The sequence below is a fragment of the Aulostomus chinensis genome, chromosome 5 (genome assembly GCF_037954235.1).
Source record: "Aulostomus chinensis isolate RoL2024-O1b breed Wild chromosome 5, RoL_Achi_v1.0, whole genome shotgun sequence".
NCBI classification, from domain to species: domain Eukaryota; kingdom Metazoa; phylum Chordata; class Actinopteri; order Syngnathiformes; family Aulostomidae; genus Aulostomus; species Aulostomus chinensis.
In genome coordinates, this window is record NC_141324.1 from 5,291,850 (window position 1) to 5,306,075 (window position 14,226).

At 46.2% G+C, this 14,226-nt stretch overlaps 1 long non-coding RNA gene across 1 annotated transcript; it reads left to right on the plus strand.

Moving 5' to 3' along the window:
- Positions 1-12,550: 12,550 nt before the first annotated feature.
- Positions 12,551-14,014, plus strand: LOC147260975 (uncharacterized). The gene is made up of 3 exons (XR_015116060.1): positions 12,551-12,645; positions 13,156-13,229; positions 13,935-14,014. It is a non-coding gene; the product is annotated as an uncharacterized LOC147260975 (long non-coding RNA).
- The last annotated feature ends 212 nt before the right edge of the window (positions 14,015-14,226 follow it).

Here is a 14,226-nt window from a genome sequence, read left to right on the forward strand (position 1 = left end):
CAGACAACTGGAAAGGAAGACACATTCCAGCCAGCACGAGGAAGTCCACCAAGCCTGGAAGGAGAGTTTATTAATATATAAAAAGAACTCCATAATGCTAGAAGCGCTTACTACTCGTCCCTAATAGACAAGAATAAGAACCACCCCAGGTTCCTCTTCAACACCGTGGGCAGGCTCACCAAGAACCACAGTGCTGTTGAGCCATGCATCCCCCAACTCTCAGCAGTAACGACTTCCTTTCTTTCTTTACTGAAAAGATTGTGAATATTAGAACAAAGATTGCCAGTAATGGAGGACAGACTACAGTCCCCATAGAAGCACCTCCCAGACTTGGTGCTCACTTGGACAGCTTCTCCCCCATCGACCTGTCAGAATTAACTTCTGCAGTCACTTCCTCCAAGTCAGCCACTTGTCTGCTGGATCCCATCCCGACAAGCCTCCTTAAGGATGCCTTCCCTCTAGTCAACACTTCTAAATTAATCTTTCCTTAGTCACAGGTTATGAGCCACAGGCCTTTAAGGTGGCTGTCATCAACCCTTTACTTAAAAAACCTTCTCTTGACCCAGATGTGTTAGCCAACTATAGGCCGATATCCAACCTCCCTACATCTCCAAGATCCTTGAGAAGGTTGTCCTGGAGCAGCTACATGAACATCTTTTGACCAGGACCTTTCCTTCTTCCACATAAATCATGTGACCAGGACCGCCTTCTTCCACCTGCAGTATCGCTAAGATTAGGAACATCCTTTCCCAGAGTGATGCTGAGAAACTGGTGCATGCATTTATCACTTCTAGGCTGGACCACTGCAACTCTCTCCTGTCAGGATGTCCCAAATACTCCCTAAAGAGTCTCCAGCTGGTCCTGAACGCTGCAGCGAGGGTTCTGACAGGAGTTAGAAGAGAGAACACATCTCTCCACTTTAGCTTCTCTCCTTCCTGTAGGATCTAGAATCGACTTCAAAATCCTTCTGCTGACTCATCAGGCTCTCAATGATAAAGCTCCATCCTATTTGAAAGAGCTCATTAGTCCCTACTGTCCCACCAGAGCACTCCGCTCCCAGAATGCAGGTCTGTTAGTGACTCCCAGTATCAATAAAAACAGACTGGGAGGTAGAGCCTTTAGTTACCTGGCTCCTCTACTATGGAACCAGCATCTCTCCATGGGTCAGAGAGGCAGACACTTCAACTACGTTTAAGTCCAGGCTTAAGAATTTCCTTTATGACAGAGCCTTCAGTTAGGACTGGTTCAGTTAGCTCTGAACCATTGATAGCTATGCTACTATAGGCTTAGACTGCTGGGGGACACATCAGGTTACATGGAGCCCTCCCCTCCCCTCCCCTCCCCTCCTCTCCTCTCCTCTCCTCTCATTACCATTACTTGTTGCACTTTGCAGTTGGTCTTGGTGCCTCGCAGTCTTTCTGTGTTTCCACTAATCCACCGGAGCTCCATCTCTCTCCTGCAACCACCGCCTGCATCGCCCCCCAATCCCCCTTTCTTATCCCATCCAATCATCCAGTCCTCCATCAAGCTGGCTTGCTATCCCTGCCTCCCCTCCCATGAACCAGTCTACCATCCAGTCCCCCATCAAGCTGGCTCGCTCTCCCTGCCTCCCCTCCCATGAACCAGTCTACCATTCAGTCCCCCATCAAGCTGGCTTGCTCTCCCTGCCTCCCCTCCCATGAACCAGTCTACCATTCAGTCCCCCATCAAGCTGGCTTGCTCTCCCTGCCTCCCCGTCCATGAACCAGTCCACCATCCAGTCCCCCATCAAGCTGGCTCGCTCTCCCTGCCTCCCCTTCCATGAACCAGTCCACCATCCAGTCCCCCATCAAGCTGGCTCGCTCTCCCTGCCACCCCTTCCATGAACCAGTCAACCATCCAGTCCCCCATCAAGCTGGCTTGCTCTCCCTGCCTCCCCGTCCATGAACCAGTCCACCATCCAGTCCCCCAACAAGCTGGCTCGCTCTCCCTGCCTCCCCTTCCATGGACCAGTCTACCATCAAGCTGGCTTGCTCTCCCTGCCACCCCTTCCATGAACCAGTCAACCATCCAGTCCCCATCAAGCTGGCTTGCTCTCCCTGTCTCCCCTTCCATGAACCAGTCTTCCATCCAGTCCCCCATCAAGCTGGCTTGCTCTCCCTGCCTCCCCTTCCATGAACCAGTCCACCATCCAGTCCCCCATCAAGCTGGCTCGCTCTCCCTGCCTCCCCTTCCATGAACCAGTCTACCATCCAGTCCCCCATCAAGCTGGCTTGCTCTCCCTGCCTCCCCGTCCATGAACCAGTCCACCATCCAGTCCCCCATCAAGCTGGCTCGCTCTCCCTGCCTCCCCTTCCATGAACCAGTCTACCATCCAGTCCCCCATCAAGCTGACTTGCTCTCCCTGCCTCCCCTCCCATGAACCAGTCTACCATCCAGTCCCCCATCAAGCTGGCTTGCTCTCTCTGCCTCCCCTCCCATGAACCAGTCTACCATCCAGTCCCCCATCAAGCTGGCTTGTTCTCCCTGCCTCCCCTTCCAGAAGCTTCCTTCTTCAACTGTTATTAACATTTCCATGTTCCCTCCATTCTGTGTTATAAACTGTTTTCTTCTCTGTACCAACATCTCCTGCACGTCTGTCCCTCCTGGTGAGGGATCCTCCTCCCCTCCTCACCCTGATGTTTCTCAGATTTTTCCCTGTTAAAAGTTTTCTATGGAGTTTCTCCTCAGTTGATAGGAACAAGTTTAGAATTGGGACTGACTTTGGGATTAACAATGCGGTTAGGGTCAGGGCCAAATTTTAGATAGGTCGTTAGAATTCAAATTAGTTAGAGTTAGGTAGGTAGACCGTGATTCGGAGTTAGGTAGACTGTGATTCAGTTAGAGTCAGAGCTATCAAATTATTATAATTAAGGGCCAAATTTTAGGTGGAGACAATTAGGGTTAAATTTAGTCAGGGTTAGGGTACAAACCCCAGATCCAACTCTAGAGCTAGCCCAGAGCCACCGCCTACCACTTCCTGAAAGTCTGTCAAAAAAACACCCCTCAACTGGCATCAACAACAGAGATCACGACACAAAGAAGACATCAATCAAACTGCAGTCACCTTCCCAATGCCACGTCTACTTCCCTGTCCTCAATTATTCACAATACCTCACCACCTTACAGAAGACCAACCTCATCACTATGAACAATGCCATGAGTACATCTCCCCATCTCCCACATCACAAATCCATAACAGAAAAAGATCACATCCACTGGACACCGTCCACAGCAACCTGGATTCTTAACCACTGGCTCTATCACCTGGATCACCAATAAACCATGGACTCTTGCCACTAAACCCTATCCATACCATAACCCTAACCCTAACCCTGAGTCCGAACATGTCAACCAAAATGATACCAACCCAAACTCAACCACCAAAATGAACTTAACTTTAGGAAACTTAAAACCCAATAAAATAGGACATCAGTGATCATAAAATTAAAAAAAAAATTACACTTCCCATTGGGATGTCTTGGACTTGTCCCCAAAGGGTGATAGACACATTGAGGCATGATCAACCTTGGATGGGCCTCCCTTGGGCGAGTGTGTCTTGTGACAAGTGACCGAAACACCTGTGCACACCAAAATCCACTCCTGATGATGAGTCCTCCCCCTTCCAGTCGGGAAAACAAGAAGAAAAATGTTTGGTTCGTCCACAAGTTAAATAAATGTCCAACTTCTATTTCGGACAAAAAGAGCCCAAGAATGAAAACACTTTAAATACTGTAAATACTTACTTGACCAAGCAACAAAATATGATGAAATGAGTTCCTGAACCTCATCTTAACCCTTTCCTTAGCCTAATCTTTACTTTAGCCCTCACCCCAACCCAGCCCTAATCCTAACCTATCCCTAAAACTGAAAAACCATAATTGTTACTTTAGACTGGACTTTTTTAAAATTCTACCCTAACATAAACCCTAACAGCATTGAATGGGTTAATTTTGAGCCATAATGCCTCCGAGAAGTAAAAGAAAATAGAAAAATTTCCTCTGCTGCGGCAACACAGAGGAGGAAAACTTGGAATGACCTTTTTTCTCATAGCATTTTTTACGAACAATGTCTCCAGGTGTGTAAGCGCTCTGAAACAATCCTCAACAACCACACAGTTGAAACAACGGTTCAACACTGTGACATTGTCACATTAAAAACAGACCCATATGGCAGCACATACATCACATCAAACACGTATTGCTGATGGATAGTGAACATGTGCATGTGCGTAAGTTTTTTACCCTCCTACACTGTACAGTCCTGGGGGAGCGGGGTAGTCCTTTCAGAAGTCTGCTGCCCGTTAACGCCACTGCGTATCCAAGATTATATATTGGGTGACGTGGAGTGTGAGGGGGGCGGACCATATACGATGAGGGCAGCGACGCATGTCACAGCTTTGAATGGTGGCGCCAAGTCAAGGGTTGCTCCTTCAAAAAGTAATCTCCTCGTGAACCAGGTCAGAAAAAACTAAACCTAAAAACTGTAACAGACTGTGATAACTGGGGAGATGTGACAGGTGGACAGCCCGAGGAGATTCGTGCGCCCGGACCGCGGAGACGTCACCAAGCGAGGATTCAAGGACCAACGATTCAAGACTCGCCAAGCCAAGGACTACCGATCTGGTGAGATCGATTCATTTTTTTCCCCCTTGAGAACTGTTGCCGTGGGATTCGGAGTCCAGCGACCGCTGTTTGGTTGATCTTTTTATTTTTGCTTTGACACCCTTTGGATTTTTTTTTTCTGCTGCGATCTGTTACTGCCCTCTGCGTTCTGTTCGCTGGATGTTTCCTGGATGCGCGAGCTGGAAGCGAACTGACTGTTTGGACAATTAGATTTTTGTTGTATGAACTATGAACAAAAGGGGGGGTTCACTGGGGGTTGTGAGAGGTTTCAGTTGCGCATCATATAAATGGCATGGATTCGATGCGCATAATTTAGATCTTGTGGGGGTGCGTCTTTCTGTGTGCGTGTGCAGCGCCGTCTGAATATGTGTTGCTGGTGGCATTTACATTTCTTTCATACCTATTGAACTCCTTGTGCGCTGTGACGCAACTATTTAAAAAAAGTTGGATTTGTCAGAACACATTTTTTGAAATTATCATTTCAGATTGACGATAGATCCACTCTGACCCCAGTGGAAGGATCTGTGTAAAAGGTTCTTTTGTAGTTCTACAAGTCATCTCTTCACCTTAATTGTGTGAAAACCAGATCCAACAAGATCATTTTTGAGAACCGTCCTGGGAGACAGCTCAAATTTGGGCTGGCGACCTTAAGTGGATTTTACAAAAAATATGGAGCAAATCACCTTTTTTTTTCCTTGGGAAAACCTCTAGTGTTGGTCTTCTGCTTCACACAGTTAAATCTGGCTCTGCAGGGTGTGGATGACAGGGCGCCTTGTGATAACAACGCTACCTGTGTGACTTTGACCAATGGCCCTGGATACTGCAGGTGTGCACCAGGTTTTCTGGGAGAGTACTGCCACCATAAGGACCCTTGCCATCCTGGCTACTAACCCTAACCCTAACCCTACTGCCTGAAAGGTGAGAAATGCTCTGTGTCAATTTTGGCCAGGTGTGTACCAGGCAGTGCCTCCTGCATGTGCCCTCTTGGCTTTACCAGACATCAATGTCAAGCTCCTTTGACTCCAAAAAAAGGAATAAGAAAAGGGACAAACACAAATTAAAGACCAAAAGGGGAAGAACTTAAGGGACAAAATAGAAAGAACAACACAAAAGTATAATTCTAAAGACAAAAGAGAAAAAGTGTTTGTTGGACGTAGTCCAGCTTTTGCCAAGCAAAGCCACTCATTTTTTGATCAGCTGTGCCTGAGGAAGGCTGACAAAAAGCTGAAAGGTTGCATGCTAGGCTGATCAATATGATGGCTAAAGGCCTATTTTTGAACACCTGAGGGTGGTAGAAATTCTGTTTTTTTACTTAATGTCTTGAGCCTGAATGGTATACCCCCCCCCCCCCCAACCCACACACACATCCATTCTGAACCCTAATCCTAAATTATTTTTCTTGGACCAGGGAGGACTGTGCACCACCCCCTCCATGCCTGAACCCTAAATCCTAACCCGAACATACACACATCCAAGAAACACTTCTACACATCCAAAAACTGGCCTTGAGCTGATCTTCCATATTGTCTCTGCTTCAAAGGCATCTTGATGTTGTCATCTCTGACAGACACAGCATGTCAGTGTCCCTGCGTGTAATGTAACCTTTACTGCTGCAGAGTTGTAACATGGTTTGTGAGAGGATGGTTGGACTGTGGTGCGACGGAGGCGCTGTCGCTCACGCCAAGTAGGCTGGGACTGAGAAGATGTGGGGTCCCAGGGTTGGAAAGACCGTGCATCCCCTGTCTCACCTGAGAGGGGGCCTATTCCTTTTTTCTTAATCTAACACTAAACCTAACCCTTCAGAACCCTAGGAAGGACAGAGCAGATCCCTGTCCCACTTCAGTGGCAGGGGCTTCCCCTAACACCTAAACCCTAAACCCAAACCCATCAACTACAGGAGCATGAATTATTCTGACGTGTGTCGGCCCATGCATTGCCTTTGGCTCCCCATTCAACTGCCAAGTCGTTGGACAAGGCAGGGAGTCATCGAGAGAGACTGTCTGACCCCTCCCCACCCTAACCTACACCCAATCACAGAGCAACCAGACTCCAGGAGCCGCAGCAGGTCGGAAACACTTGGAAAACCAGTCACCCTCAGAATGAAGTTTACGTGATGTTGTACCAATTTAGGTGACAGCAGGGTCAAACCAAGAGGCAACCCCCCCCCCCCCCCACATAAAACATTAAAATGGAGCTGGCCACCAGCACGGCTGCTAAGCTAAATACTCGTCACCATCCTAACGAGTCATTAAGAGCAAGTCAGTTGGTAGGAGGGAACTCTAACATCCACGCTGCTAACAGTGTTAGCATCAGAGAAGGTCAGCGAGGTGAAGACCGGGTCATCAGGTGTGATCCTGCACAGCCATGACGGTCGGACCTGGACGACCCAGCGAGAGGTTTTACAGATTTGTGGTTCGTGAACGTCATTGTTCTACTCCCAAAACCAGATTCATTTGATGACGCCAGACCACAGCCCTAACCCTAACCCTAACATTACATTTTAAAAGCTGTGGTTAATTTTCAGCTAACTTGCAAATGAGGATGGCAGGATTACAGAGGGACAGTAGGGAGACAGATTGGGAAAAGAATAGGAGGGAAAGATATTGGATAAGGAGGTTGGGAACAAGGGAACCATTTGGCTTGCAGAAAACACAACCAAGGAGTGGGGTCCAAAAGGCCGAACATAACAAATTTGTAAACCAAAGCAGGGAAGGGAGGATAAAAACAGGTCGGGGAGGTTTGGGAAATTCAAACACAATTTGGACACCAAAAAGGGAAGAATGTAAAGGATAAACACAAAGTAGACACCAAAAGGGGAAGACCTTAAATGACAAACATAGATTGAAGCATACAAAAGAATAATTTTAAAGATGAAAACAGGAAAGGGTAGCAATAGGAAAAAGGGAGAAGGACATAAAAGGGAAGGGCTTGTGGGACTGAGTGCAGCTTATGCCAAGCCAGGCAAATCCTCTCACTATTTTCTGATTCAGCTGCACCAGAGGAAGGCTTAACTGAGCCTCAACGTTGTGCAAGGCTGATCAATGGAATGGCTATCGGCCTAAATTTGGAACACTCACCACTTCAGGGTGGTGGAAATTTTAATTTGTTAGTCAAATGTTTTGAGCCCTACGAGCAACTACCCCCAACACCAGCACCCATTCTAAACCCTAATCCTGAACACTAATTTCTCGTGGACTGGGGAGTCTGGCCAGTACTTCCTTGGAGGACTGTGCACCGCAGCCCATGGGGTGCCCCAACCCTAACACTCCTTGATTGGGTCCATGTTGACATGAAGCTCCTCTCTCAGGTACTGCAGTTCACCTGTTCTGTACTAGTGTGCATGCTTCCAGGTATTCTCTAACAACCTGCATGACACTGACAGACCTGCTGCTGGTCACGGCACTCCTGATGCTGACATGTTGCAGTGTTTAGAGCTGTTGTATAACTTGGGATGGAAACTATAAATTATGAAAGATGGTGAAGTGTGAACCAAAGACTCTGAACAAAGAGAGAACTATGAGGTGTCAGTTCAATGTTGGAAAATTGTTTTAAATGTGTTTTATCTAGTAAAATGGTACACACTGTATTTGTACAGCTAACAAGGCAGTAAAGTTCCTATTGAAATGACATTTGTATTGTGGAACTGCGTTCACTGCATTTTTGGTATAAATTTGAGTTGGCTTTCTTGTCTTTCTTTGTGTTTTTTTTCTTTCCCCCTTTGGGACAGTGTTTGAAGTTCATTGTATTTTTCACTTTATCTTTTTGTCTATTTTTGTTTTTAAGTTAAACAAAAATTATAAAATACACAAAAAAAATCACAAAACATAACATAAAAGTATACAATCTTCAACCCTGATGATGGGTGGAGGTGTGCTGTCGTCGGCATCACTGTGGGACGGTCGGTAGGTGGTTGGACGGACAGAGCACCTTTCTTCCCCTTTAGGGGAATGGCTCAGGCCCAATGTCCTAACCCTAAACCGTAACCCGTGCACGCACACACACAGACCCACACACACTCACATGTACACACATGGCCATACATACACACCAACACACAATAACTGGGGAGTAGGCAATCTTTTGGTGCTCTAGGACCCTAACCCTGGTCCTTGTAGTACCAACTGGTCCTTCTTTGCTGTGTACGATGGTCACACAGGATCAAGGGTTGCCAACTGTTTCTCCAAGCATCGTCTGGAACATCTAATCAGTGGCAGTTCAGGTGCTGGAGGGACACAAGGCTCCCTGACTGGGTCTGACTGTGGCACCAGGAAAGCGGCAAGAAGCTCAGACCTGAAAGCCCTCCAGCTGAGACCCAGGAGGAAAAGAAGAAAGAAGACCACCACACCACAAAAGGTGTGGAGAGCAGAAGAGAAGTGGTGAGACAAAACACCACAGCAGACAGACAAAGGGCTCAGGAGCCAGACTTGACCACAATCCCTCCAACCACTAACCCAGAGCCCAGTCTGGATCCTAGATTGATCCTGATACCCCACCGGAGGGACGGGTGAGTGCAAGTGTTTTCTGTGTGTGAAGATGGATTCAACTCACTTTTCTTCTTGTCCATTTTCTGTTTTTATATCAAAAACCTGCAAAGCCAAACAAACCCAGCCTCAGCAGCTCTCAATGGAACCGTAAAGCAGTGACGTTCACTCAGTCGTGATGTTTCAGTTTTATTTACTAATCATTCCCAACTAATATTTTCATTCAAATGAAGATTAAAAACACAAATTGACAAAGGTGGGAGACGGTTGGACAGTTGTCCAGTGTGGTAACAGGGCCATACCACCTCTACAGATACCGATCCCGATCCCTCACCCAAAAACCTGCTGCTGACTGGTTCCCAGTGACAGCGGTAGTGGAACGGATGAACTTCCTTGCAGTATTCCTGCCTCTTGGCGCTTCCTGATTTTTCTCCTCTCAACTGGGAAAGGGGGGAAATAAAGGGTGGAAGAGCAAGGATCCAGCAGTCTGCCTCTGAGCCAGAGCCTGCCTGACTCCTTCACTGAGTTGTGGGACAATGGAGGAACCGCCTCCATCGGCACCATTCCCACTGGGACTCTGACGGAGGGGAGGCTGAGAACATGGAGATGCATGTCCTCAGTGACGAGGCGCTGGCTGAGGGCTTTGATGAGAAGCTGTTGGAGCTGCTTCCTGACGTGTCCACTCCAGACGGCGCGTCCCCCCAGGTCCACCTTTGTTAAACTTGTGGGCCAGTTTTGGTTCAAATATGGCAAACTGAACAAGTAGGGAACTGGACGTGAGCCTAAAGTGGTCCACATATCAGGTAGCACACTTGGTCCACCTTTGTTAAACTTGTGGGCCAGTTTTGGTTCAAATATGTCAAACTGAACAAGTAGGGAACTGGACGTGAGCCTAAAGTGGTCCACATATCAGGTAGCAATATCCACTAAAAAAGAAAAAACCAACACACGAATGAACAAAAAGCTCCATTTTGTGTCCTGCAGCTTCAAAGTGCTGTCTGAAACTTGGCCTGGGATGGCGTCCATCAAATAGAAAATCAAAACGTTGTCATGGAGCTGAACCAAATACTTTGTTGCTAAGGTGTTGACCCGGGGCCTCAGGGTACAAATGTGGGCGTAATGAGGGCGTAAGAACATTGCCACCCAAAGTAAGGGATTAATCAACTTGTACCTGTGCTCAGAACCGTGCGTAATTGAAGCCCAGCTCTGACCGTGCGCACACACAATCTGGTGGTAGAAACTACCAGAGCTACAAGGCTGCCACATCATCTTGGCCACCAGACAAGGCGCTCCTGCGGACCCCCCAGAGGGACTGGCTTGAGTTTCTGAGTTCATCTCATCATCCAACGTCACATTGTTGTCCCGTTTCCTTCCATTCAAATTCCCAAATCCAGCTAAATAAATGTTCATGAACGCCTCAGCTCAGCTGCTCATTTCACCTGCAGTGTGACAGCTATGGATGTCTTGGTTGGTTGGTTTAGTTTGGATGGTTGAGCTTGGATTCTACTAATGTTGGTTTTGGGTTGGTAGTCCAGCTTCAGGAAGAAAGCACATTTGTGTTTTTGTGTTGAGAACTGTTCAAGATATTCAGATCCACAGTGAGGGAACACTCAGCCGGTTGTCTCCCCCACCGGACAGATGCAGACTGATCAAACTACAATAAAGAAGTAAAAACTCATGAATACACGTTGAGTAATGGAGCAGTTGAAGTTCAAAAATGAAGGACAAACGAGAACCAAACTCTACAACTTCTGCTCCTTGGTCCCGACTGACCCAAAAAATGAGCCTCAGGCAGGAAAGAGAGTTCCCTTCAGTTTGAACGTTGTGCCAGTGCCACAGAAAATGGAAAATTTGTGTCTGCAGCCCAGACACACAGGAACAGATTGCATTTGGTCGCTACAGCCTGCTGCTATAACTCAGTAAGATGGACTGGGTTGGACATTCCACAACATCAAGAAAACACAGCCATGAACAGCCCTTTGACGCCTCGTCTCAGTGATTTGTTCCCAACAGAGTCAACATTCCTAAGTCTCCATGAGGATCTTCATTCCAACTATGTTTGCCCTTGTGTTTTCTCCCTATTGGTGGGGTTTTGTGGCTTCATGTTGAGCTGTGTGTTCTCATGTCATTGTATTTGCACTGTTTCGTAATTTCCATGTGACGTTACTTACCTTTATTGTGAAATAATCACCGGATGTAATGTGGGCGGGCACTTCCTGTTCCGTTGGTCTTTGCCGCGCTATTTCGGTGTGTTCGTTTTTCCACGCACGAGAAAAGAATGCTGAGGGATGTAATGCCCATAGAATAAAGACACAAACAATTACCAAGGGTGTATTACTAATTTGTGGACAAGTGGAGCCTGCTGCTGGTGGTGATGGACACTCAAGGAACGGGAGGTCAACAAGCAGAAAGCGCAACAGGTTATGGGCCAGGCGCGGTGCAAGTGGAGGAAGATGGCAAAGGCGAGTCTTCGATGGAGATGAAAACAACTTCGAACGTTGGCAAGTTAAGCTTCTTGGACACTTGAGGAAGCTAGGACTGAAGGACACAATACTTAAACCACCAAACGAAGAGCCAGATGCAGACAAAAGTGAAGAATGCTACGCAGAGCTAATACAGTTTCTCAACGATAAGAGCCTATCGTTGGTAATGAGAGATGCGACTGACGACGGCAGAAAAGCACTCAAAATATTACAAGAACATTACGCGAGTGATGGTAAGCCAAGGATCATAGCGCTTTACTCCGAACTAACCTCATTGAAGATGTCTGAAGAAACGGTAACAGAGTACATCATCCGAGCTGAGAAAGCAGTGACATCTCTGAGGAATGCGAAGGAAACTACTGGTGACGGACTAATAATAGCCATGATCCTGAAAGGGCTTCCAGAGTCGTACAAGCCATTTGCCAAACACAGAACTAAAAGCAAAGAAGGCATTACCTTCACAGAGTTTAAAAGCAGACTATAGTCGTGTATTACTAACTCAAAGTCATTGAGGTCAGGTAACTCAAAAGCAGATTTTTAGTTTAAAAAACTATAAACTATTGAGTTTTCTGAATGAGTAATGCATTTTTAATTTGAAGTACATCAGTACTATTGAGTTAATGGCTGTCATTCAATGATATCTTTTAAGTAAATGGCAGAACGCTGCGTGGTGACGTCATCGGCGTCACCGCGCGGTCTCATCCGGCGCAATTTGACTTCTCAACGGCTGAACCTGGCAGAGACTGACGGATTATTTAGCAAGTTAAGGTGACAAGACAAACAATTTTTTTTTTTTTTTTTTTACAAGGACCCAGTGTATCAATGCTGTAGTCGGTGCACAGAAAAGGAATATTTTGTGTTCTTGTGGTTTTGACGACAGCAGAATTGGATAAGTCAATTTGGGGCACTTGCCGCCTTTGCAAGCTAGCAAAGATGGTAGTCCGTGGTCGTGCTTGCGACTGAGGCCATTATCATCCACTCGGTCAGCTGCATTGTTCTGAGCCTGGGACTTCTCCTAATGCTAAGCGCTCTTCTGTGGTGAGTATGAATGTTTCTTAAACGTCTCTTGTCTGTTGAAAGACACAGCAGTGTTATTAAGACAAAGAATAGTACCACGCAGGTTTATGTGGGCGGTGGCGGAGTAATACCTGTCACTTGGTGTGTTGCAGGTAATGTTTCTATCCGCGTGCGAAGGTCCGAGAGGACATAAAGTAATCGTCAAAGTGACAAAGTTGAAGCATTCCTAATAACATGTTTTCTTTCAAAATAGGATGTCGGTTGTTTTTTTTTCCTCTAAGGTTTAAAAAAGCTGTTTAAAGACAAATTTAGATAGATGTTTTTCTTTCAAATAATACAACAGTGGTGCAATAGTAAACAATTCTTGTCAGCTTAAACCATCTTTGTGATTTTTTGGAAGTTAAACTTCATTCTCTCTAGGTCATGTACTGTCTTGATTTTGAGATGCTGCAGACAAGTGCTGCAATGTTAAGCTTCCTGTCGCTTCCCCCAAATTAAAATGACTTTTATCTCCTCCTGCTTTTGATAAAGGAACAGCGTGATATGCACATGCTCTCCCTTCATACCTACGAGAAGATGACTCCCAGTTCTTCAAGACATGCAATGTATGTATTGCCTGACTTAACGCAAATGTCTGTCAATGGCCACAATATATACTGTACATGTTGTTTCTCTTCTTTGGAGCAAACAAAATCTGACTCCTTAGATATCACAGTGATCAACTATTCGGCCTGTTTGGTGCTGAGGCACCACTGCCTTTTGCAAGGCCAAGCTTTGAAGAAATCTGTGACAAATTTGTGCCTCTTGTTGAATGTAAAAAGTAGTTGAGTTAAAAAAGGGAAATATAGAGGGAGAAAGAATATCTCTATCTCATATTATTTGTCAAACAGATGCATTCACATCTCCAGTATTCCATTCCTGAGTAAACGATTCAAGCCGGAGACCAGCTTCTCAAGCAGACTCGAGCACAGTGGCCGAGCGCAGGCATGTTTGTGTTCATACTTATAAAACAAAACAGACATTGGGCCTAAGAGTACTGAGGTGCGGGCCTGGGTTACAAATGTGAAAAAATCCCCAAATCACATTTGGCTGAGATTTTAGAGTCAAGATCAAGAGAGCAAATCATTATGACTCCCAAAAGCCTGTTAACTTGGGTAGTTGCATGCAAGTGTTGTGTCAAGACAAGAAAATGTTAACTCATCTTTATTTCTGCATGTAATTCCAGTGCATCACCCCAAATCCAGCCTCTTGAATCATCTCGATCACCTTTTACTTTATTCTGTATGTGTATGTCTGTGTGTATTTTGCAGTGGGAAGATGATCCAGACATTGAGGACACTCCTGTCGCTCTCCTCTCCGTGGCAACGGACAACCCCACTGGCACCATCCAGTTTAACCCCGACAGCATTTCTGTTGTGATCGAAGATGGCATTCTTGTGAGATGTCTCCCCAGGTTGGCTGATGCACTTCTTCTCTTGTTTGGCTTAATGTATGCATTGCATTTAGATTATCCAAAGAAACTTATCCACACGTCTACCTTGGTTCAGAAAATACTGCTGTGTCTTGATGATAACAGACCACTCAAACCACGCCTGCTAAGTT